Source organism: Puntigrus tetrazona, chromosome 4 (assembly GCF_018831695.1).
Source record: "Puntigrus tetrazona isolate hp1 chromosome 4, ASM1883169v1, whole genome shotgun sequence".
Taxonomy (NCBI): domain Eukaryota; kingdom Metazoa; phylum Chordata; class Actinopteri; order Cypriniformes; family Cyprinidae; genus Puntigrus; species Puntigrus tetrazona.
In genome coordinates this window covers 22907727-22934339 of record NC_056702.1, presented here as the reverse complement: position 1 = coordinate 22934339, position 26613 = coordinate 22907727, and the positions used below count along the sequence as shown (strand labels likewise).

At 38.1% G+C, this 26613-nt stretch overlaps 2 pseudogenes; both read right to left on the bottom strand.

Annotated features, from left to right (window-relative positions):
• LOC122342320 overlaps positions 1–26613 on the bottom strand; it is a 230867-nt pseudogene that overhangs the window by 201794 nt on the left and 2460 nt on the right.
• Positions 68–24827, bottom strand: LOC122342318 (annotated as a pseudogene).

The window sequence follows — 26613 nt, the reverse complement described above, 5'->3', positions numbered from 1 at the left end:
TTTTTTTTTTAAATCAAGAAAAGGATAGGAAGGAGCAGGAGAAGAAGAAAGTGCTATCGATGTTGGGTCAAGTGTAGACGAAAAGGTGAGTTTTGAGTTGGTTTTTGAAGATTGCTAGTGACTCTGCTGCCCTAGTGGCAATGGGCAGATCGTTCCACCAGCGAGGAACAGACCAGGTGAAGGTGTGCAAGAGTGATTTTGCACCTTTTGTGAAGGCACTGCAAGACGCCTTTCGTTTGCAGAGCGTAGGCACCTGGAGGAACATATGATTCAATTAATGAGTGTAAGTATGAGGGAGCGGAGCCTGTGATTGTCCTGTAGGCCAGCATCAGGGATTTGAATTAGATGCAGGCATCTATAGAAAGCCAGTGTAAACTAATGAAGAGGGGTGTTACGTGGGCCCTCCTTGGTTCGTTGAAGACCACCCTTGCCGCTGCATTCTGGACCATCTGAAGAGGTCTGGTTGTAGAGGCTGGGAGGCCAGCAAGGAGGGCGTTGCAGTAATCAAGTCTACTCAGGACTAGTGCCTGGACAAGGATCTGTGTAGCGTGTTCTGATAAGTATGGTCTGATTTTCCTGATGTTGTACAGCACAAACCTACAAGATCGAGCAGTTTTTGAAATGTGCTCAGTGAAAGTTAGCTGGTCGTCAATGATCACTCCAAGGTTCCTAGCTCACCTAGACGAGGATACAACAGCCGAGCCTAGCGGAAATGATAGGTTGTGCTGTATGTTGGGATCGGCGGAAAAAACAAGGAGCTCTGTTTTTGTGAGGTTTAACTGCAGGTGATGATCCTTCACCCAGACTGAGATGTTGTTTAGGCACGCAGAAATACGTGCAGAAACAGTGGGATCATCTGGTTGAAAGGAGAGATGGAGTTGAGTGTCGTCAGCATAGCAGTGATATGTGAAGCCATGCTTCAGAATGACAGAACCCAGTGATGTCATGTAGATGGAAAAAGCAGTGGCCCAAGTACTGAGCCCTGAGGCACTCCAGTAGTGAGGTGATGAGACTCTGAGACATCGCCCCTCCATGATACCCTGAAAGACCTACCAGAGAGGTAGGACTCAAACCACCGAAGGGCTGTTCCAGAGACACCCATCTGCCTGAGGGTTGATAGGAGTATGTTATGGTTTACAGTGTCAAAAGCGGCAGACAGGTCCAACAGGATAAGCACTGAAGATTTTGATTGTGCTCTTGACCGTCTCAGTGCCTCAATGACCGATAAAAGTGCAGTTTCTGTGGAGTGGCTGCTTTTGAAATCTGATTGGTTGCTGTCCAGGAGATTGTTTTGTGAGAGATGGGAGGAGAGTTGGTTAAAGACAACACGCTCTAGTGTCTTAGCCATGAATGGGAGAAGAGATACAGGTCTGTAATTTTCAATGAGCTCAGGGTCAAGTGTGGGTTTTTTAAGGAGAGGGGCAACACGAGCCTCCTTAAAAGCTGAGGAAATGTACCAGCGTCATCATGCACAGAGAATTATAATGGAGATTACAGTACCTTGTGAGTACAGGTGATCTGAAGGGTGTATAGAATGATGAGATGGATACTTGGAGTTGGCTCATGGAGTCTGGGAATACAAGACACAATAGCATAGCAATCATATGCAATCGGTGTCAACAAAACCCGTCTCTTATTTGATTAGGTGGCACAGAAGCTGCACCAAAAGTAGCATTTATGCACTTAGACCTTTAAATGCAGCTCAGTGGTAGCATCAATAATGTTATATGGTTAATGTTTTAATTATAGAAATATGGAATATAGAAATATGTCAGTAGCTGGGCCAAATCACACACAACACACTTAACTTATGCACTGTGTCTAGTGTATGACATTTAGACAACTAAAGGTGCACAAGGTGCATTTACACAATTAAAGGTTCGGTACAGGAAGTATAAGACGTTCTGTGTTTTATTGGTTAATTGTGGTTAATCAACTGACGGACAGTTTCTCTGTCTGTAATAATTCCAGACAGCCAACATTTCTGTCTATCTAGCGATATCCATGTTGTCGCCCCGATGTCTGAAGCTGCTGGTGTATAAAGCGTGCCACTTCAGCCTCATCTGTTTTATTGCGTCTCCGCCACAAATGATTCCTGCAAAACGTTCTCTGAAGAGTCCATAAACTAATCTTTATGTTGTGTGATTCCTCCAATAAAATTAAGATTTCTCTATTAGTAAAACCACTTTTGAAAATGCTCTTCTATAATCGTTTCCATTGTCACAGGCTATAGAATACTAAATCCTAGCCTCCGTTAACACGTCCTGTCCAGTACATTGAAGGTCATCTCAGTAACGCTGAAATATCTGGCAATTCTGAGAAAAAAGTCTGAATTCTGAGATAAAAAGTTTATTTTTATTCAGTGAAGAAAACGGGTTTCCATAGAACACAGCTTTAGATCTCAAGCAAACTAACATTACTAGCCACAGCTTTCGATCTCAAGCAAACTAACATTACTAGCCACTCTTAACCCAAATTAGTTGACTTTACTAGAAATTCGCGAGAAACCTGTTGCACTAAACAAGATTAGATTTTACAATCGCTAAAACTAAACAGGTTAAGCTGTATAAACATAAAAACATTAGTGGGTGCAGTAGAGAAATCAGGTTCGCATTAGTAGTCTTACTAAAATCATTAGTTCACATTACTTTTTATAAAGCCTTATTACAATTAAGAAATTGTACTAGTTAATTTAACTAGAAATAAACAACAGCATTTCAATGTTGTTATTGCTCATAAAAACAGGTAGCACAATGTATCCATCAATGAATGAACCTGTCATACTGTCACGAATGAGCGGTCTGAGGCGTGCGGATCCATGTGCAGGCTTTTATTAAACAAAGGCATGGTCATAACAGGCAGGCGTCAAACAGGGCTAACAGATATATAGGAGGCGAGGCAATAACGAAATCCAGAGACAGGCAGAAGGTCAGGTCAGGCGGCAAGCGATCAGAGAATCAGAGAACAGTGGGCAGGCGGCAGCCATCTTGGGAAGCGGCGCTGGGCAGGCGGCAGCCATCTTGGGAAGCGGCTCTGGGCAGGCGGCATCCATCTTGGGAAGCGGCTCTGGGCAGGCGGCATCCATCTTGGGAAGCGGCTCTGGGCAGGCGGCATCCATCTTGGGAAGCGGCTCTGGGCAGGCGGCATCCATCTTGGGAAGCGGCTCTGGGCAGGCGGCATCCATCTTGGGAAGCGGCTCTGGGCAGGCGGCAGCCATCTTGGGAAGCGGCTCGGGAAGGCGGCGACCATCTTGGGCAGCGGCTCGGGAAGGCGGCGACCATCTTGGGCAGCCAGCTCGGGAAAGCGGCCATCTTGGGCAGCGGCTCGGGAAGGCGGCCATCTTGGGCAGCGGCTCGGGGAAGGCGGCCATCTTGGGCAGCGGCTCGGGGAAGGCGGCCATCTTGGGAATAAATGCAGTGTCTTCTTCCTCCATAATACCCAACGTGAGAGCTGACCCCACAGTCACTAAACCAAACTCAATAAAGTGTGCCAGTGATTCACGTGGACCCTCTCGAACAAGTTGTGTTTTGAGTGGCTGATTTATTCCCTCGTGAAAAAATTCAATTAGCAAACAGTCCGGTAAATCAGAGAAGTAAGCCAGGTCCAGAAATTCCTGAGTATAATCCTCAAGTGATCGGGTGCCCTGCTTGAGGGTTAGCAAAGACATTGCAAGGTGCATACCTGGCCATGGTTCGGGTGAAAAGCCGCTGGATCCTGGTGTGAGGTTGCATTCTGTCACGAATGAGCGGTCTGAGGCGTGCGGATCCATGTGCAGGCTTTTATTAAACAAAGGCATGGTCATAACAGGCAGGCGTCAAACAGGGCTAACAGATATATAGGAGGCGAGGCAATAACGAAATCCAGAGACAGGCAGAAGGTCAGGTCAGGCGGCAAGCGATCAGAGAATCAGAGAAAAGACAGGGTCAAAACCAGAAACTATAATCCACAAACGATCTAACTATGAGACAGGCGAAACAATGCAACCTGCAGGTGAGTGGCTTGCTGCAGTCTTTATAGTCCAGGAACAGGAAGTTAACGCAGAGGAGTGGATGCAGATCACCCAGAGGTCAGGGCTCCCTCTGCTGGCTTGGTGACACATACAAAAGACAAGTAAATTTTTTTACATGCAAATCTTTTTGTTTGTTTGTTAACACCTGTGCAAATTGCTTACAGGAACAGGAACACATAGTATTCAACAATATGCCATATCCTTCTGAGTGACTAGACTGGATATGCATTAAAACTCGAGTCAAGTCTCTAAAACTTAAAGATGACCACTGTGAATTTTAAACACTTTTACCACAAAACACTGTTAAACTTTACATCACTTACTGCAATCACAGGACATTTTGAACAAGATCATCTCTTCAGAGATTAATTGTGTAACTCAAGAACAATACAAGAACAACAGCCATTCCTGTCAAAATTAAATTGCAAGCTTGTTTTATAATGTTTGTAACTTGGGCTTTAAGTCAGTGTGGCCCAACATGAGAAGTTTTACATAGCTTTGGCAAGTCTTTAATGCTTTCCATCACAACTTCTACCTCAATGACAATCTTAAATGAGGCTGGACTGAGATTCAGAGAAGAAGGAGTCACAGCACCTTCATGCTCAACAAGGAGAATTAAAAGATCAAGGTGGTGGAACAAGTGATCATCAGCAGAGTCCCAACAACAGAACACATTCAAGACATCACTCATTAAATAACTATCAATTATGTTAAACAAATAGTCTGACACAGAGAAAGTAATGTACTAATTGGTTATGACTGCTTTATCAACTCTTCATTATTTACCCTAAAACCCATGAGACAGTTCGTCATCAAAACAGAAATAAAGATATTTCTTGGTTTGTTTTAAAAGCTGTATCAACGACATTCCCTCTCTTAGATCGAAAGATCTCAATTAGATGAAGACTGTGTTGATCAATGCTTTCATGGAATTTCTGCTTGAGGTTCTTCCCCACAATCCTGCAATGTACAGAATGGAGAGCATTATATTTACACACCCGTATGCCATCCAAGATGTAGATAAAATAATGAAATTGAACAATTGTAATTCATACAAAATCCATATAAAATAGGTGTCTTATTAATTTGCATTATATGCACTCAGAGGTTAACCAAAAATTGTGTTCATCTGAAGAAAGTCATCAGGATGAGACTGTAAATGACACTGAACAATGGCATCAAATAACAACGGAAACCTAGATGAGTTCTAAGACTCTTGAACAAACTTGATCCTCCGTAAAAAGAGCAGGCCAGCGCTCCACCATCTGGCTTATGGCAGTCTCCACCACTTCTCTTCTTCTTTAGTGCAAATGTAAGTTACATTTTCTCTTTCACAAGTTGTCCATTTGGTGTTTGTTTCTTCATTTCATCGACCAAGATCTTGCGAGCATCCACAAGGCCTGTCTGATCAAATCCGTCTGGAAAGTTGGGTAAGAAGTTGAGCTTGCCTTTTTGCCTTCTTAATATTTTTGTTAGCTGGTTCTCCTGGAATTGAATGTCCTCTATGCTTACCAGCATCTACTGCAACATCACGGCATCCTGATTGTCTTAGTTTTGACCTGTAATTAGACATTTTATATTTTAAACTGTTCTTCCGACCACTGCAGCTATTGGTTGAGCCTTTCTCTTGGAAACAAGGATGCTTGTTTATCAGTGCTGCTGCAGCTTTTTCAAACTGAGCATTGTTTGGATATGCTGTGAAGCCATACACGTACTCTCTGCCAATATCTGAAGGACCACGTGTTTAAGATCTTTTGTTACTTTAAGGAGTGTTCAATCCCTAAGATACAGCAGATTTGCTTGTCTGAGTCTATACTCAGCATCAAAAGAGAAATTTGGGACTTCAAATTGCTCTGGCCACTGTGTTTGTCGCTCCTGAGATGATTGTGAAAGGATTTCGGTATCTGCTGTACTATGGCTGTCATCTAAGCTTTCTACAGATGCTGAAACAGGAACCAGCTCAATAACTGGGATGTCTTGGATTGTTGCTTTTTCAGGGAGATCTGCAATATCTGACAGACTGAATAGTTTGTTATTAAATTCAGGATCTTTGTACTGGATACTGATGCTATAATGAAGTTCAAGCAATTCCTTAATATTGCTCATCAATTCCTCCACTGTAGCAGGCCTCCTTTTTAACATTTCTTATATCTGCTCCTCAGTGAGAATGACCCTTAATGTCATCTTGTGGTCTGCCATCTGTGTCTACAAAAAGCTTGTTAAAATATGAATGTTCTCATTAACAGGCAAATACGAAATTACTGACATGATGGGAAGGTTAGATTACATTTTTTCCTTGTTTTAAATGGAAATTAAGCAGTCAAGTTAAGTTTTCTTATTAAATTGACTTCTGCTCTATATAAAAATATATATATTGTTGAGGAAAACGGGAAGTTTTCCCAATTTTGTAAGTTTGCCTTGTTTATTTGAGTGATACCTTGTATTGTAAACACATTGTGATGTGTTACTGATTTATCAAGAAGAAGAGACCACACAGAATATTGTATTCTTTTATTTGATAAGTATTTATAAGATACACAGTACACATGGTATTGTATTCACTTTATTGAATAGTAGAAAGACCACCACAGCATCATGTGTAAAAGTAGTTTATTGAGAAAAGACATTAGGTATGATATATGTAACATTTAGTTAAAATATAACCAGAGATAAAATATGTATTAGTAAGAACTTTGAAGAATAGGAATGTTATCGTTGAGTGCTGAGTTCCCGACGCGGAGAGGAGGACATCTTAGAAAGATCTTCGCAGAAGAGCAGACTGATAAGATGACTGTGTTTTTATAGTGAGCTTCTTGAGAGGGAGGTCTCCAGCTGTATGGGACTTTCCCAAAAAGTGTTGACATGCACCTGTAGTCTATATAGGAGGGTTGCACTTAGAAGTGGACCAGAAGATAAAGCTGCACCTCGGCGACACGCTCCGATGACAGACAGCCTCGCCACGATGCCTCCAAACGTCCGAGCTCATAAATTATACAACTTTGTTTTTATTTCTATTTTATAGTAGTATTTTATTTGTAATGTATTTAACCTATTTATATTAATACTATGTCTTATTATAACCAATACGCTTGCCTGCCAAAGACTCTTATTTCAAGACCAGAGCAGAACAGACCACGGAGAAGTCTTCTGTGACCTGTCTTGTGAGTATGATTAAATACTTATTAGAGATAGGACAGACTCGACTTACTTTACCTTACCTGAGGATAAACTAAATAAGGTAGAAGGTGCAGGAGATTTGCGCACCATAAAACAATATATATACTATAAATTCAATCATTTAATAGAAAAAAAGGTTTCGTTAGTTTTCAATGCAAGGTTTCAAGATCTTGGAATCTGTGACATCACTGGGTGCACTTGCTTTGAAAACTGTAACGCAACCTTTTCTATTAAATGGTTACATTTATAGCATTTATTATGTATTTTTTTAATAGAGTCAATTTACTTAAACTTGTCTAACTGCTTCATTTTCACTTTACAATACAGTTTGGCACCATCTATGCAAAAAAATGTTTAGGCTGTGTCTGTTACACTTGCTGTTTAGCACAGTATATAGCGCCCAAATGTCACAATCAAATTGTCTCCAAATTTGTACGCTGGAAGAGGGAAAACATCATTAAGCTCCTTTAGTTGCACAAAAGACAGAGGGGGTTAATGCTCTCACAGAGCTCAAATGATCTGAATGCTCATGATACCAGGCAGTTATCTCTTTGCAGACAAAGAGGATCTCAGAGTTTTATTGCCACAATCTTTTTGAGCTGCTTGAATTTAGGGAGGCCAGAGAAAGAACCAACAGAGATCATCATATCAGCACAGTATCTTATTCCATCTTTAGAGACTGAAGATGCAACAAGAACTGATGAAGGCTGAGAAACTCTCTGGTAGAAAATTTGTTGGACATTCTCTGGGTAAGATGTGATTGACGATAAAGTTACCTTGTCCATTTCAACTACTGTTTTAAAAATGAGCTTGAGTCTAAATAGTAAGCCATCATTTTCTGATGCTTAATAGCCAGTGTAAGAGATACATTTCTGAAATTGCGCATTCCGGATTACTTGTTTGAAAAATGTATGCTTTCCTTCAAAGCGCATTGTCCAGACATCTGAAAGTGGACCAAATGCCTTAATCATCTGAGGTAATGGTGTTTTGGGCATAATCTGAAATCAGGAAATGTAGTTTGCAGCAGTTGTCTGTGTTCTGACACTTTGCTCTCAAGAAAATGGATGGATTCTTCAGTGGGTCTTGTTGCTACCACCAACTCAACAATGTCTTTGAGGAGCAACAGAATGTTCCATGCATTGTCTCCTTCTGGTATTTTATGGCCAATAATAAGTGGGAGTAGTCGAATTAGAGCCCAGTTCTCATGACCATTTCCACCTATGGTCCCTTTGGTAGAGAAACCATAGGCAATGGGCTGAGGCTGGTCTGTGGAGTCATTAAAGGCATATGGAAATGTTTTGATGGCATGGTTCAGTGTGTCTAAGCTGAAATTTGTTAGAAATCAGGTTTGAAATGCGAAGTGATAACTCTACAGGAACAATGCCTTCAAAAAAGTCATGGAGAATGTCAGGGGGGTACCCATGAACAGCATGAAAATTGACTACTGGTCAACACACTTTCACCTTTTACACCACACTGTTTAGCTAAATTGGGATCTCGGCATGCCTACTGTACGTGCTGGTTGTGATTTTCTCTGGGTTCTGGGGTTCAAAGCTGCCTGATGAGACTTCTGTGTCGTGGATGTCACTCCTCTTTGCCAAGCAGAACCTGCCAAACTTGTCTACTGCACAGCTCGAAGAATCCTGCCAAAGAGTGAGCAGCCACATATAAGACTGTGCCTTTGGCACAAGTTCCCAGCTTCCCAACATATATGCCATTTTGCTCCAAATAAACTAGATCTTTAATGAGCGTAGCCACAATTTTAGCATAGCCAAATTCTTTTACATCAGAGGCTTTACATAAAGAGCAAGCTGAATAGAATGCAATGTAGACCTGTATTTTGATGGCAGATAAGCTAGGACCCAATACACTGCATTCAATTTGTGTTTTTTTTGAAGTTCCCAAAGGGTTTGACACTTCAACATCACTGGTGTAGAGTCCAACAGCAACTCTGAACTCCTCCCCTTTAAGCAGGTTGTTTTCTTTACATTTTGAACATCATACATCTCTGTATGTACTGTACTCTGTGGCACAAGCTTGTGTAGTGAAAGAGCCTTATCTAAAATGTCTGCCCTGTTCAGCATTTTGAGAATCATTTCATTTACTGGAACATACACAGAACCCCACGTTCTGTCTTTACCAATAATTTATTCTACTGGCCTAACCATTGTAAAAGTCTTGCTCAAATATGCGTCTCTCTTTTTAGTGGTTGATAAAGAGCCTTCCTTGCCACAAAATCTTATGACATTGCTGTCTGATACAGCCCTGACTAACTGTCTCACAGCTAGTACACATCTATATTTGCGTATTGCTTGAGAATTTCTTTGACTGAATTATGTAGCAGTGGTTGGGACAGTTCACATATCTGTACAAGCTGTTGTATTACCTCTTGTATGGAACTTTCTGGAATGTGAAGCACAGTATGCATCTTTTAAAAAAGTTCTGCAAGATTGTGCTCCATCTGCTTCCCTAAATCATAAATTTCCTCATTGGTGGAATCTTCACTGTCCTCTAAATTAGAGGAATCATTTAGAGGCATAAGATCTACTTGGGCCATTTCATCAGCTACATTACCAGACTGAGAGACTAATTCTGACCTGAACATCCTCCATTCTCTGTTCTGTGTTTTCTACTTCTATGTGCATTAAATGTGGAGTACACATTAGTGTGAAAGTCACAATCTTTATATGGACACTGGACTCTGTGATTAACTTTTAAATGTGTATTACAGGTGAGTGAAACAAATCCCTTCTGTGCAGGGAGTATAAAAATCACACAATTCACAGTGAAAAGTTATTTGGCCAGTTTCACACAGTTGAGCATTATGGGCTTTTGAGTGAATCTTAGACAAGTGAACTTTAAGTGCATTAATGGAGTTAAATGTGCACAAACAATCTTGTTGTAGGCAAGGAAATGGAACAGTTCTGGTGTAGCTTCTATGTTTTAACCTATAACGTTTTAATAGGTAACCTCGTTTGTCACATATAAATTGACAAACTTACACTGCATCTTCACATGAACCTGTGAAAACAGAGCAATTTTTTTGTAAAAGTTGCAGATGCAATTCCACTATAAAAGTTTATGGTAATTTTAAAAGTTGGCCCCAACTAATGATCTTTTTTTTAAACTGTTCGATAGGTTACTACTGCTCTATAAGAAAAAAACATCACTCATACAAAACTTAAAGTGGCAAATTTTACCTATTAGTGCAATACACAAAATAAATACACTAGCATTAGCCACACGCAAAGCACGGGAGTTACATGCATGGACTCGTGCGAACCAACAGAAAAAAATCTAAGCCAACGAAACACACACATAGTAGCTAAACTGTATACACATACAAAAACACTCTGGATAATGTTACATTCTATGAAATTACATAAATGGCTAAATTAAAAGTTAACGTTATAACTAAACTGTGAACCGACAGAAAAAAAGCGTCTATCGGCACATTAACACTTGACTATTTAAACAACTACTATTTTTTAGCAGTGACAACTTAAAACAAACAAACAAAAAAACAATAAAGAATAAGTAATGACTGCTTAAAATATTTGGTTTAGACAAAATCCGTGTTAAGAGTGTAGGGAAGCACACATGAATCTCATAATTGTTTATGAGGGGAAAGCTCACGTATGTGTTGTGATACTCTCTAAAATGATATGGAAAATTAGAGTAAGAGTAAGGTTTTCTCCGGAGTGAACTGTCATATGGACATTAATATATTGTTTCCGTGTAAAACTCTTTTTCCACACTGAGGGCATATTGAAGGTTTGTATTGTGTTTCTACACTTTGTCCTGTTTAAGATAGAATTAATAATATATAAGCAAGAATTAACAGAAAGAAAAACTACAAACCTTTAGAATGTAAATGTAAAGAATATAAAGTATGTGATGAACCACAGAGCAACCAAAAGACTAAAATATTAATAGAGATGAGCTTTATATCTAGTCTGTGAAGAGAACTGTGTTTTCATTTCATGATAAACTTGTGATATTTGTCATATTTTCAATCAGAGACAACCTCAGGTATGATGATTCTTGAAATTACAGAATTATAAAGATTTTTCAAACTCATAAAGAATTTGTAGATCAAATCAAAATGGTTTAAATTTAACAGTTTGATTTATTCAATTAAATCCTATTTTATTTCATTTTACTTCTATGAATATAAAGATAATAAACATTTTAGCTTCATTTGTTCAGATTTTTACTTTTTGTAAGTTTAAGATAATAATTCAATAATATGTGATAAAATGTATTTATGATATAAATAAGTGAAATATGAAGCTCTCTGATTTCAATCATTTTACTTCACATCAGCCCAATAATAAATAATACAGAAAATTAATAAATCTGTCTTTTATAAGGATAGTGTCTTTATTAGGAACAACTTTGTTTAAAACTGTTTTTTGCAGTAAATAGAAATATGATTCATTGATTTAAAATCTTTTAACTTTTCAGTGTCTTTATTTGACAAAAAATATAAAAAGAACATAAACAAAAGCATAAACACTATTTCCTGCACGTCTAAAATTAGAATAAAATTCAGTATTTCATAATAATAACAAATAATAATAATGATATCAATAAGTCAAATCAAAGCCAAATATAGATTTTATTTTATAAAAAAATATTATAATTTAAATGAAATGAACTATGCATGTAATATTTTTAATAAAAATGAGACATTTTATTTTAATTTTACACACACACACACACACACACACACACACACACACACACACACACACACACAGATCTTTCTATTTCTGACACATTTCTTCTTTTATATCTATTTTTTTAGATGAATTATTAATTCTTATCTTTCTGTTTCTATAGAAGTTGAGCTGCAGTATTAATGTCTTGAAGAGACTCGTAACATCTCACTGTTACTGATTCATCATGCAGCTCAAAGCATTCTGGGTAGAATCTCATCAGTCTCTTCTGATTCATCAACACAGTTTCACTGATGATTCAGAATGAAGATAAAACCAGGACAGAGTGTCTGAGTGAATGTGGTCTGGACTGTGTGGATGAGTCTCATTGAGTCAGAGACGCAGCTGAAGAAGGACAGAGTTCCTGCGCTCTCATCCACATACACTCCTACTCTGTAGATATCTTCATACTCTCCTGTTCTTCTTCTTCTTCTTCTTCTGATGATGGGCTTCACAGAGATCAGTCTTTATCTTATTGTGTCTGAATGAGTATCTGTGAGGAGAGCAGATCAAACTCCAGGACTGATCATTAGATCCAAACACACACTCTTCACCCGGTCTCTTCCTGCTGATGTTCTTATATGACACTGATATCTCCACATGTCCCCGCCCACTCAGTCTCCCAGTAACAGCGCCCACACACACTCTCTCTACACACACACCTGAGGATACAGATCAAATCTGTCTGGATGATGAGGATACGACTGAGACTGATACACACACGTCACCTTTCTGTTCTCCTCAGACAGAATGAGATCAGTGTGTGCTGTGTTTAGATCCAGTGTGAAAAACACTCATCTGAACAGAAGAACAGAGACATTAATAACACAACAATCACTACAGTGTGTGTGTGTGTGTGTGTGTGTGTGTGTGTGTGTGTGTCTGTGTGTGAGTGTGTGTGTGTGTGTGTGTGTGTCTGTGTGTGTGTCTGTGTCTGTGTGTGAGAAGTTTGTTCATATTTATAATAAGGTTTTGTTCAGAAATAATAACAAATCAACTCTGAGATCAAATTGAATTGAAGTTTGTATCATGAATAGAATCGATTCCTCACGAGACTGAAATTAGCTTCGGACATAAAATATGTCATCACAGCATTTAATAAAATATATTGTAATGACAGTAAAGTTGTATAAAAAGAATCTCTTTCAGTAAGTGAGAGAAGCTGTCAGAATATATTTTAAATGTGTCACAGTACATCTATACAAAAAATCCTACAATTGTTTAAATTTATTTGTCTTGATGTAAACAAGTTATTAATTTAGACATAATGCAAACATTACTTCAGCTGGCATATTTGCATCTGCTTTTTATTTCAATAATTGAAATACTAAAAGAAATAATACATCGATATTAAAATGTAGTATAATAACAATAATGTTAATATTTATGATAATAATAAAAATTATTATGTATTTTAATGAAAACAAATTAATAAAAATATGTTATGATTATAATGTTGTTGTACTCTTAAATAAACAAGTATTACTGGTTTATCTGAATGTTATACCAAATAAAAAGAAAAATAATAATATTACAAAAATCATATAGCTTTTTAAAAAGTCAGTATTTACTATTAATGTAAAATGATTATTTTGGCTATTAGCATAATGTAAACTTTATAATGTAAACAAATACATGAGTTGCAGTAATCATTTATTATTTAAATTACAAAACTAAAACATATTGCAGTAATATTGTTGCAATATTTACTTAATAAAATGTAATAATAAATAAAAATGATAATGAAATAAAGACGTTGTAATTGCAGTAATATAGTATTATTGTATATTATTTTATTATATACATATTATAATATAGTATTATTATATATTGTATATTATTTTTAATTAATTTTAATTGTCATAATATTGAAGAAAAACAATTGTTATTTTAAATATTATTACAATCATACTAATTACTACAATAATAAAAATAATGACAAATTAAATAAAAACTACTAAATAATTGACAATATTTAATAATAATAATAATAATAATAATAATAATAATAATAAAGACCTAAATAAAAACTGTATATACACACACACACACACACACTATTGCAATATTATTCCATAAAATGAATATTTATCTTATTTAATAAAAATCAAAAATATGAATGATTATAATTCTGATCTCAATACAATCATAAATGTATTGTATAATTGTCCTACATTTCTTGAGTCCTGCTGTAATCCTGGATTCTCCTCCATGCTCAACACTAAAAAACACACACATAGTCAGTCAGTCAGTAGAAGACTATGCAGTTGATAACATTGAAAAAAATTATTATAATTATATAGATATTGTTTTTGTCTTGTTTCAGACAAACAACTTCCCTTGCTGTCCACTTTTTTATGGCACACAAGTTCATAGAAGTGTGTGTGTGTGTGTGTGTGTGTGTGTGTGTGTGTGTGTGTGTGTGTTGATTTTGCACTTTAGATGTTTTAGAGGTTCACCTTCATTGCATTGAATTTTGCATCTGCATTGTTGGGCATTTTGTAGAATTGTACACCAAATGTTCTGTATTTTACATTTCACATTAAGCAGTTACATTTTTATGATTACTTTTTTCAAATCCATGCCTCAATTTTTTTGTGTATTTTACATAACAATAACAGAGTTTGTACCATTCAAGTGAAGCTATAATTTAAAAAAATATATATTCTCTGGTCAAATGGACAAAGAACGCATAAGGGTTAAACAATGGAAACCCCAAATACCTCTCCTGCACCAAACATGCACTTGGGATTTGTTAGTGAGCAGTTTGGATCCTCCAGTTTTCAGAGAGCAGCTTCTCCTGAATCTCAGGATGATTGTAGCTCAGATCCAGCTCTCAGGTGTGAGGGTTTTGAAGTCAGAGCTGAAGACACATAACCAGCCTTCCCTCTGTCACCATGCAGCCAGACAACCTAAAACATACAACAGCAATCCATTTGAATTAGATTGTTTTTGTTTTGTTTTTAATATTTAACTGTTCAATAAAATAGTTAGTCCAAAAAAAAGTATTTTCATGCTCATTTATCATTATCAATAGAAACAAATATTGGACATATATTTTTAAATGCAAATGTAAAGCATGAAATCTCTCACAAATAATAGTAGCACAATACCTTGCTAAAATCTTAAGTAAAGTAGTGAAGAAAGAAGCATAAGATAGGAAAAGGCTATGTGGCCAATGTAATGAAAGCTTCTTTCTGCGTTTTGTATAATAACACCACAACCAACATTCTGTTAAAACATATTCAACTCAATATTGAGTGAAGAGAATTTGGAGATGTCAACTGATCACCTCTCTGAAAAACTGGAGGATCAAACTGCTCAATAAAGGTCTCACAAACCAACAAGGCCTGATAGGACTCCTTCTTCAACAGCGCCATTAGTTACTTCAGTTGTCACCACGGATTCGAGACAACAGACCTTCACAGTCGTTTAGGCCTGCCTGGTGTGTCGGCTTCCTCCTCGCCAACAGATCCAACAGAGCGCTCTTTGTCTAGCTTGTCGCTGGGACCTGTTTGCTTTTTGGGAGACCCTACCAGGAGCCATATAGCTCATTGTTAGGCCACTGAGGCCTCAAACCCCTTCACCACATTAAAGGTTGTGGTCTAGGAGAGACATTCTGTCTTCACTCCATTTGTTTCTACAAAATTCTTTGCCATCTTTCTTCATATTTGGTTGTCTGTATTATCTATTCTTGAAGATATAAATGCAGATGTCTATTTAGCGTCTCTGAGATTTGCTAACAGGGGAACCTGCTGTCAATGAATCTATCCTGTTCATGCCAAGTCTATTCAAGTCAAGTCTATTCGTTGTTCAGTCAAAGTGTGTTTTCAAGTCAAGTATTAGTTTTGTTTAGATTATAGTTATGTCTCTGTAAACAAAATTGCATGAGTTCTACTATGCTCATCTTCAGTGAACTAAATTGTTGCATTATGGCCATTGTTAACTATATGAAATATTCTGCCTGCATGTCTTTGTGATCATTCTAAATGTATTTTATTAAATAGAATCAAACTGATGAAAAAGCACTCTAAATGTGCACACTCCTAGATCTAGACTTCACACACTCTGAGGTACGTTTTGCAAAACTACTAGATAGTTGAAATCTCACATCATTAAAACAACAATTGTGATGTATATCTTCTGTGATGTACACTGTGCAGTGAGATTACGTGTGAAAATCTATACAAGATTAACCACGATAATTTGCATACATAGTTTTGCATGCATTCTAAACATTAAGGTTTTTTAAAGAGTTAATAACAAAAATTTCAAGTCAGAGCCTCAATTATCTTCCAGTCTAGAGTTTGAATCTTCAGTCCTTCAGAGAAAACTGCTCCTGAATCCTGCAGATCATTGTTACTCAGGTCAGCTCTTTCAGGACAGGATTTGAGATTATGGAAACTGAAGACAAACTCCCACAAGACTGTACAGTGATTATTACATGTGGAAAATCTGAACAAGATGAACACAGTAGTTACATGCAGAGTGTAGACTCAACACTGGGATTTTTAATGAATAAATAATGAAGTTTTTTCAAACTCACCTTAGTATCTCCAGTTTAGAAATTGGACTATGAGTCCATCAGAAAACCTTCACTCCTGAATCCTGCAAATCATTGTTACTCAGGTCAGCTCTTTCAGAACAGAGTTTGAGGATTGTAAAACTGAGACAAACTCCCACAAGACTGTACGAGTGAGATTACATGTGGAAAATCCTAAATAATATGAATACAGTAATTACAAGCAAAATTAATTTTAATATTTGGATTTTAAATAATAAATAAATAATGAAGTGTTTCAAGTCAAGCCTCAGTATCTCAGCTTAGAGTTTGGACTCTTCAGTCCATCCAAAAGAAGCTTCACTCCTGGATCCTGCAGGTCTCATTTATTTGCTCAGGTCAGCTCTTTCAGGACAGAGTTTGAGATTGTAAGAACTGAAGACAAACTCCACAAGACTGTGCAGTGGATTACATGTGGAAAATCTATAGAATGAACACAGTAGTTGCATGCAAATTGAACTCAACATTGGGATTTTTAATGAATAAATAATGAGTAATATTTCAGAGCTCATGCCTTAGTATCTCAGTTTAGAGACTGGACTGTGAGTCCATCAGGCCTTCCTCCTGAATCCTGCAGATCATTGTTACTCAGGTCCATCTTTCAGGACAGAGTTTGATGATTATGAAGTTGAAGATAAACTTATAGAGGACAGAGCAGTGAAGTGACACCCACACAGCCCTGTGAAAGAAAAGAGAAAAATTGCATATTGATGTGATTATCAGGCTATATAGTTTACACTTTCAGTACATGTTTTGTACTGAATAACACTTTATAAAAGGAATACAATAATAATGCACTTCTAAATTATTTCAAAACTATTATATTTCATTGAATTATATATAAACTGTATTTTATTACATTTACTAGACTATTATATACAAGTGGGTAGGTTCCTCACTGATTGTCTCTGTATTGAACATGCTTAGAGTTGGATTTCCCCTTGAAAATTTGGAAATGAAGTCGATGTTTTACATAACTCAGGCATCCTAGGTGTATGGGATTTTTTTTTTTCTTTTCAGACAAAATTGCAGCGATACACAATCTCAATCATTTTAGTGGTAGGTGGTTCCAACCAAGGAGCCAATTGAGGGAAGTCTTATTACTAATAAGTTATGTGTTCTGAACTGTTAAAGCTACTTATGATAAATGCAATGAAAAGACCTGGAAGGGACTAGGACAATTGAATTTGATTGGATTTGTCTGAAGAAAAAGTCACATACATCAAGGCAAGTAAAACCTGCTAATTTTCATTTTTATAGTGAACAACTATGGTCACCCTTAAATACAACATATGTGATAGATAATGCTTTGTTGGCAATTTGTAACCATAGATTTACACTAGATTTTCTGTAGAGAAACAAACTTTAAGTACTATAATTGCTTTATGCTTTAATTAAGTGCTCCTTTGTTGGACACTGGTTGCATTCACATGTTAGTGTTCCTTTTGTCTATTTTACAAGTGCATTAAGTGCACATACATACATTGTTTTCCATTACAAATACGTGTAGAAACAGTACATTTGTACTGTATAGACTATATCCTGTCCATCTAAGACTGTTTTTAAAATAAACTTAAATACACATAACTTTTAAATAAACTGTTAAGCGTCATGAAGGTCTTATTTCATCTCATAAGGCAAGGCAAGGCAGGAAACAAGGCAAGTTTATTTTATATACTTTATTTCATATACACAATGGTAATTCAAAGTGCTTTACAAAGAAATAAAATAATTACAAGATTTAAATAACAATAAAGAAATTAAAATAAAATAAAAACACTGATTTAAGATAAATTGAATTAAAGCAAAAGAGATTGATTTAAAACAGTTTAAAATAAAAAACCGTAGCACAGTTCGGACGCAGCACAGTGCTCATTCTGTAAATGCACAACTAAACAGATGAGTTTTGAGTCTGGATTTAAAAGTGACTAATGTTTCGCACATCTGATCTTCAGGAAGCTGGTTCAGATCTGAGCAGCATAATAGTAACTCAGATTCTCCTTGTTTGGTGCTTGAACCTTTGGGTATTTCTAACTGACAGTCCTAATGATCACAGTGGTCTATTAGGTGTATAAATAGTGATCATATCTGCAATGTATTTAGGTCTAGTCCATTGAGTAGTTTATAAATGAGTAAAAGTGGCACAAAGTAAATTCTAGAAATGTCCTGGAAGCCAGTGTAAGGACCTGAGGACTGGTGTGATGTGCTCGATTACTCTGGTTGAGTCAGGATCACGCGGCAGCGTTCTGGATGAGCTGCAGCACTGTCTGAGTGGTCTTTTGGAAGGCCAGTGGGAGACCATTGCAATGATCCACCCTGCTGGTGATGAAGGCATGAATGATTTCTCCAGGTCTTGCCTGGGCACAGAAGCATCTTATTCTTGCAATATTTTTGGGTGATGAGTACGCTGATTTTAGTCACTGCTTTGACTTGACAGCTGAAACTAAGATTAGGTCTCTGGGAATCACACCAGATTCTTGACTTGCCTTTTGGTTGTTTATTATGAGTCAAGATATACATTCACCTTGTGAACTAAATACTATTTCTGATGCAATGACTACCAGTTTTCTCCTTGTTTAACTGAAGAAAATTTTGGCACATCAACTGTTTGATTTCATCAATGCATTGGCAGAGTGATTCAATGGGGCTGTAGTGTTTGGAGATAAAGCTAGAAGTACGCAAATCTGTGTGTAAATCAGCATAGCTGTGATAAGCAATTTGATTCTTTCTCATTTAGTGACAGTGCAGGGCATATACAGGCTAAACAAGGCGGGCGCAGAAAGAGCCTTGTGGGACTCCATGTCATGGGCGTCCACTTAGACCTATATCTCCTATACTCACATAATAACCCCTCCCCTCTAAATATGACCTGGGCCAGTTTTAGGCCATTCCAGAAAGCCCGACCCAGTTTCCAGTCTGTCTAGAAGAATGTTATGATCGACAGTATCAGCGCAGCACTAAGATCTGATAGTACCAGCACTGATATTTTGCAGAATCGAGTTTGGCCGAATATCGTTTATTATCTTAACTAACGGCTGTCTCTGTGCTGTGGTGCGGTCTGAAACCAGATTGAAGTATCAGATAACCATTTGAGTTCAAGTAGCTGTTCAGCCAGTTCAGAACTACCTTTTCAATGATCTTGCCTATGGCCGGAAAGATTTGATATGGTCTATAGTTACTCAATATACTGTTATCAAGATTTCTCTTTTTCAGGAGGGGCTTAACAACGCAGTTTTCAGGGCGTTTGGAAAGAGTCCCAGAAAGAAAGTGATGTGTTCACCACTTCTAAGATGTCAGCTTTAAACAGTCAAACACGCTTTTAAGAAAGGATGTGGGAAGTGTGTCAAGACAGCAGGTTGAGGATTTTAGGTGCTGTACTACTTCCTCCCAGTTTTGCTATCAATTTGCTTCAGAACACACATAGTAGCTCCTTTTTGAGATTGTAGTTGAATCAGCATATCTCATCATCTGATGTTTTGGTAACTACAATGTTTTCGTCTTCTCAGAAAGAATGAGGCAAACTCATTTACCATTTGCTGTCAGAAAGCATTTCACTGGGAATCCTGACTTGGGGGTTTGTCAGGTCTCTCAACCGTAGCAAAAGAGTGCGGGGTGTTGTTCAGGAAGGTTACTATTTGCAAGGTTTGAAAAAGCGTCTGTCGTGCTGTGGCTAATTCCACATTAAAGCATACCAGGCTGTCTTTATAGATGCTATAGTGATTTCAAGTTTTGTCTTCACGCCCACGTCCACGCTCAGCCTTTCTGCATTGCCTTTTCATGATCTGCACTGCTGTTAGTTTTCTCCGCATGACTTTGCTCTGCCAGTCTTCTTACTGACTTTCACAGGTGCAATGTCATCCACGGCATTTTCTTAGCACTGATCAAAGGACTCTAGGAGAAGATCAGCATGATCGGCAGAAATGCTTGGCATTGAAGAGCAGCCTTCTCAAATAGCACACTTGTATTTCTCATTAGTACATCTCTTTCTGGCTTAGTGACAGATCTAGATTCAGTAGTATGAGATAATATATCAAAGAAAATAGAAGTGATCAGACAGTGCTACATCGCCATTAACAATGGAATGAAAGCTGTAAGCATACAATGAGTAAATCTAGTATGCCCATGGTGATATGTGAGTCCATGCACATGAATCAGCTCAAAGTGTTTAAATGATTTACAAATTCTTTTGTAGTTTAGTTCTGCATTTCTATGAATATTAAAATCCTGCAATCACAAAACAGTCAAATTCTAGACAAATCATTTGATAACAATTCTGTGAACTCTTCAACAAGGCTGGAGAATATTTTGGAGGCCTGTAAAAAATAATGATAAACCAGGATCTCATTGGAGCACCTTTCAACACTATCCTATAGATATTCAAATGAAGTACTGCCAAATGACACTTGTCTGCACTGAAGACATCTTTAAAGAGGCAATGGCTTACCCCTCTCTTATCCAGCTCTGCAAACATTCATATAAGTGAGTTACTGGGAGGGGCTGTTTCATTGAGCACTTCTGTTGCACTGCAAGCTTTGCTTCAAGCCATGTTTCATTTAAACATAAAATCCAGATTATTTGTAATTATTAAATCATTGATCACAAATGATTTGTTTTTTAGTATTCAGACATTTTAATAGCTGGCTTGATGGTAGTACTTTTTTTGCTTTTCTATAGAAGTCTGAGTTTGTTGTCTAATGAGCATGATTAGATTTATTGGCTATGCGCCTTGAAAGGCCTTAGACTTTCTATCCTGTAATAGGAAGGCAAGGGATAGTAGAGACACACTGGGTTCCGCTTGTTTCTAAACATCCTGAAAGTTTTTGCTGTAGTTGCGGGGACCCGAAACACATCACTGAGAGCTGTTATCAGTTGTTTTGCTTCACCAGCTGCAGATGGAGGAGGATGGCCTGAGCGTTGTCATGTGACCCGACTCTGTGGAGGAGAGCGAGCTAGGCCCACTTGCGGCCTTGGGGCCAGTGGTGCCACTTCGTTTGTAGTTGATAACTGGGGCTGCTTGGCAAAGGGAGTGGGAGAGTCTGGTTTTAGCCACCCAGTTCCTCCATTTGTGAAGCTGAGAAGTGGCGTGCTTGAGAGGGATAATGTCTCTGGTAAACAGAGCATTGGTGTTTCGGTGGCAGAATTATGCTGTCCTGCTTCCTGGCTGATTACAGAGAGTGGTCAACCGGCTCTGAGTCCTGGAGCCGTTGTTGTCGTCGGCGTAATGTGATGAATGCGAGCAGGGCTCAACCGTGATAAGTGTCCACAAACAGTACTTGTTGTGGCTCTGTAGTGTTTCAGTGTCCTTGGGATGTGTCGACCAGATGATGACTCTGAGGCTGATGCTGAAGTCCTGTAAATCATCATGCTGTCAGGTGTGTGTACCATTCATGTTGAGTGGACTGGCACACTCTGCTGTGGATAGTGGAGTGAAAGAAGAATAGATGTTGTCCTTCTTTGCTCTAGCACAAGTTTGTTTGGGTGAAGGCCATCCAGTTTAAACAGTTGTCTGTAATCCCCAGAATATATTGAAGTTATCGATGAGGATTGACTCATTTTTGACTGCAGGTTCTTTGTAGTAAGTATTCAGTCAAGCAACCGTGAAAACATGTTTGTTCCCACTTGTTTCAGAATTGGTCCGCATGATGGCAGACTGGACTTCAGCTCTTTGAAGTGTTTGATAGGATTCACTGAAGTCCCTCTTCAGGAGTTCTGATTGCTCCTTCTGGATGTCAGTTCACCCACATGGATGATGACTCGTTTTGCAGTCTTATTGCTTCATTAGAGCGTTCTGAAGTTGCATTGTTTACACATCAGAGGCGGTCGCGAGGAAAGCTGGCATGTGGTTGTCGTTCTGCTCCTGGCGTTTCTGATAATGGAGTCTCCGACTATCAGAGTTCTGGGCTGGCTGCTCCTGGCGATCCTGAGCGCCGCTGTCTGCTCGACCTTGAGTGCCTGTTTGCAGCGGTGGCCCAGCACTGGCTGATATGACTCCTGCTCCAGTCACTTTGAGTTCCTCACCCAAATTAGATTTAAAGATTCAAATCTGATATAAAAACTGTACAGGGGGTAGTAAAATACCAGTTTTCAAGCCTTCTCATGGCCATGTCAGGGTCCAGATGATGCCACAGCGTATGAGATCACTAAACAGTCCTGATGTCTCACGAGTGCCTTTGGGTCGCTCCCCTGCTCTTGCCACTGATTGTGTGTTGATCAGCTTTAGCTTGATTCACTACATTCTGTCGAGATTGACTAGATTCACAGACTCACCGGCTGTGGGCTGGGGGTCCGTGATGATCTACTGTGTGATCCTGCTTGTTTTGGAAGTCCAGCAAAAGTAACTTCGTTTCAGAGCCACAATCCTTTGGCAGTCTGTGGCAGTTGTGCAGCAGTAGATTCCAGAAGAGGCATTTCTTTCTTGTTTGTTGAAGATAGGAAGCTGTGTTTTCGTCTCGAATGGCTTTGCTATTGTGGGGAGGCAGATAATCTAGTTCTTACGTAGTAACTATTATTGCAATCCCGAAAGTTTTTGCCAAATATGTATTTGTTGAGCACTGTACTATATACTGAGATTAAAACTTAGTAAATCAGAAAAAAGTAGATAAAAGTAGATAAAAAAGAAATAAGCGGGCAATGCTTAAGAGCGTCGAACAGTATAAACCGGGCTTAAAAAGCATAAGTGAAAGCAGTATTACAAAATTCTGTTTTGTTTTTGACTAGATAAAATAACATGATACAATCATACTGAAATATCTGCTACCTATAACAATGAAACACCTATTTATTAACATGTTTAGACATATTAAGTTTCAAGCGTGTGTGATTATCAAACCTCAGTATGTTTAGCGGCAGTGTGAACTCTTGATCCATCAGAGAAGCAGCTTCACTCCTGAATCCTGCAGGTGATTGCTGCTCAGGTTCAACTCTGTCAGATGGTTTGATGATTGTAGGCAGAGGACAGAGTTTCACAGCATGTTTCATCAAAACCACAGCTTCCAGATCTGCCAAAACAGAATGTTTTAACCTGATTATCTACTGATGTTTCAGTTTTTTTCTGCAATAACTATTTTCTCTTCATAATCGAGGACTTCACTTCACATTTACATTTCATTGTTTAGTAGCGTAGAACAAATCATTTAATTAAGCAGCAGTCAGTGAAATACTCCCAGAGCTTTCTGCAGCATCTCACAGCTGGAATGCAGGTCTACTTGTAGTCTACTGGTTTAGTGCTGAACCTCTTTGGGTTGAACTCATCTGCTTTTCTCTGACATCAGTAGTATGTAAGTCCCAACACTGTGCACATTGAAGATAGAGATCTCTTCCTGGATGTTCATTTGAACTGAGGTAACTCTGGATTTCCTCATATAATGAATTATCCTTGAGCTCAAGTAAGCAGTGAACAGGTTGACTGAAGTTTCATCTGAGATGTCCTGTTGTTGTAATTCTTTAATATGTGCACTTAGATTTGATGCTCTCTGTAGATGTCTTCAGTGTGTGTGAGGCAGGCCTTTGAGCAGATTTTGACTGGATTCCAGTGAAATTCCATCAGAAACCCAGGAACAGGTCCAGATGCCTCTCTTACTCTGCATTGCTTTTCAATGGCTCTCTATTTAAGTCATGCCATTTGACCTTTCTAAAGGAAATGTAAGATTTTGTATGACTATAGTTTGTGAATCATCAAAACTTCAGCTCTTGCTTGTTTTTCCAGGTAACAGATGAACACATGCACTGCGCGAGGAACTCACTTGGCAGCTCAGATGCAAGCCAGAGACCTTTGTCTTATAAAGTCCAACTTCCTTCTTAAAGATCTGGCTGATCATTCCTGTAGACTCAGCCTCTTTACTCACATCAATACCACATGCTTTCAGATCTTTCTCTCATAGAACGCAATGTTTCCTCTTCGGCTGTTCAACTAGCTTGGCTAACTAGAGAATCATCTTTCTATTTAAAGTAAGTGCTCTGAACATTCTCCTTCTTGTTGTTTGCCATGTTCTGACACTTCATATTCATCTGTATCCTCAGGAAGTGAATGTACATTTCAGTGAGTGTTGTGCTGATGTTCTCTTCATTGTTCTCAGTGAGAACCTCCTGAAGTACTGTGGCTGTGATCCAGCAGAACACAGAATGTGGCACATGATGTGTAGAGACTACAGGACGTCTTAATGTGAGATGATTCTGGAGGACAGACTCTCATCTGTGAATTTCTCTGAAGTCTCCTCTTTTTGTGAGTCAGTGAATCCTTGCACTTCTGTGAACAATCCTACATACTGAGGAGGATCTGATCCAGCTGCTGCTGAGTCGTGATGTGACCAGACAAGGCTGATGGAAGCAGTTTACCTTTGACCAGACTTATAAGGCACATCTGCAGATGATCTTTCCTCAACAGTATTCAATGCATCACTTTCAAAATCAAGGCAGTCGACTCTCATCAAGTCCATCAAATATAAACACAAGTTTATATTCTGTATATAACTTTGATTTCTCTAGGTACATCAGATTCAGGATTAAATTTCATGAAACTCATGAGACTGACCTCTCTCTCTTTAATCCATTGATCTCTACAGATGGAAGCAGGGAACACTGATCTATATCTGATTAGATTCTCCCTTGACCCAGTCCAGGATGGACTTGTGCACAGACACAGTTTTCCAATACCAGCGACTCCTTTAGTCAACGCAATCTTTAACTCATTGTTTTTCCCTTAGTTCAGTAAATATATCATTGCATTTTGATTGGTTGTCCTGTGTTTTTGTTCTTGAAAGCATCATCAATCTTGGAATCTCAGCCTGGTTACATCTTTGCCTCTCCTCTGTGATAGGAACAGATCTGTGTAAACAGCTTTCAGATCTGTATCCAGTTTCTTTGTTGCCACTCGAAATGTATTTTGCCTTCATCTTCATGTATTGCTTTTGTGAGTTTTCCAAGACATTTGCAGCTCTACAATAAAAAAGAGACAAAAAACCTAAACAAATTTATCACATTTTCCTTATCAGCATAACAGTTATTATTGTAAGTAACTGATTCAGACAGTTAAATTCATTTTTAGCAATTTTCCAGTTTACAATATCACGAATGTCTATGCTCTTTCCAGATCACTTATTGATTGAGATCTTTATGCCATGAGATCAGTCTCCTCAAGGCTTGATGAATGGTTTCCACATGATCTAGCACATCAAACAGAATGTATGTTTAAACACTTTAAATAACCTTAGCATACATGACAGTAATCATGTCTCGTTGATACTGAATCTATTTTTGTGACAGTACTGCTTTTGGTTAGCAACTTTAATTGAATTCAAACCATTATAAGATGTTTAGCAAGGCTTTCAGACCATTGTAGGCTGGGTATCACACAGGGACACTTCTTATATCTGCCTGCAAATCTGCCTCTGATGTGATCCTCTTATTTCCATTCACAGGCTGTGATATGATATATGTGGATTATATGTGATGATATGTTGTGAATTACCTCTAACAGGACAGATGTCTTCATATTGTCCTCAGTCTGAGCTGGGAGAGAAAGAGAGGAATCACTCATAGGAAACATTTATCTCAGAAACATATCAGTAGGACAAAGGGTCAAACCTTCACACTGTTAAATATTTAATAATGTACAGTCACAGTAAATTAAATGTTACCTTGCTTGTATTCATTCTGCAACTATTCCTTGAATCGGCTGGTTTATCTTTCTGGGGCGTCTACCATGACCTTCCACGAAAGCCATCTGGTCAAACACATCACCATCTTATCTACTGTGTCAAGTCTATCTGCATTTCAGATTCAGACTTTGATATACACTTTTGATAAAGTGCTAAATGCCAATGAAATTTCTTCAGTTCATCTTCTACCAGCTCCATCAGTTGGTCCAGAGCAGCTTTTAACAGAGCGCCATCGTCCTTCACCAACTCACGACTGCAGATTAAGAAAAGAAAGAAACTAGGAAGTGAGCTCAAAATGTGACATTTAAAACTACGGTAAAGCCTTTACAATTTTTTTATATTTCACCACATAAATATGACCCAAAACATAACATTTCTCTGAAACGTAGACAAAGAAATCTACAAAAGAAATTGAGATAAAATATTGATTATTGCATATCTATTTTGCTGCAAAAGTATGTAATTTTTATTTTCAGTATCTGATGTGTC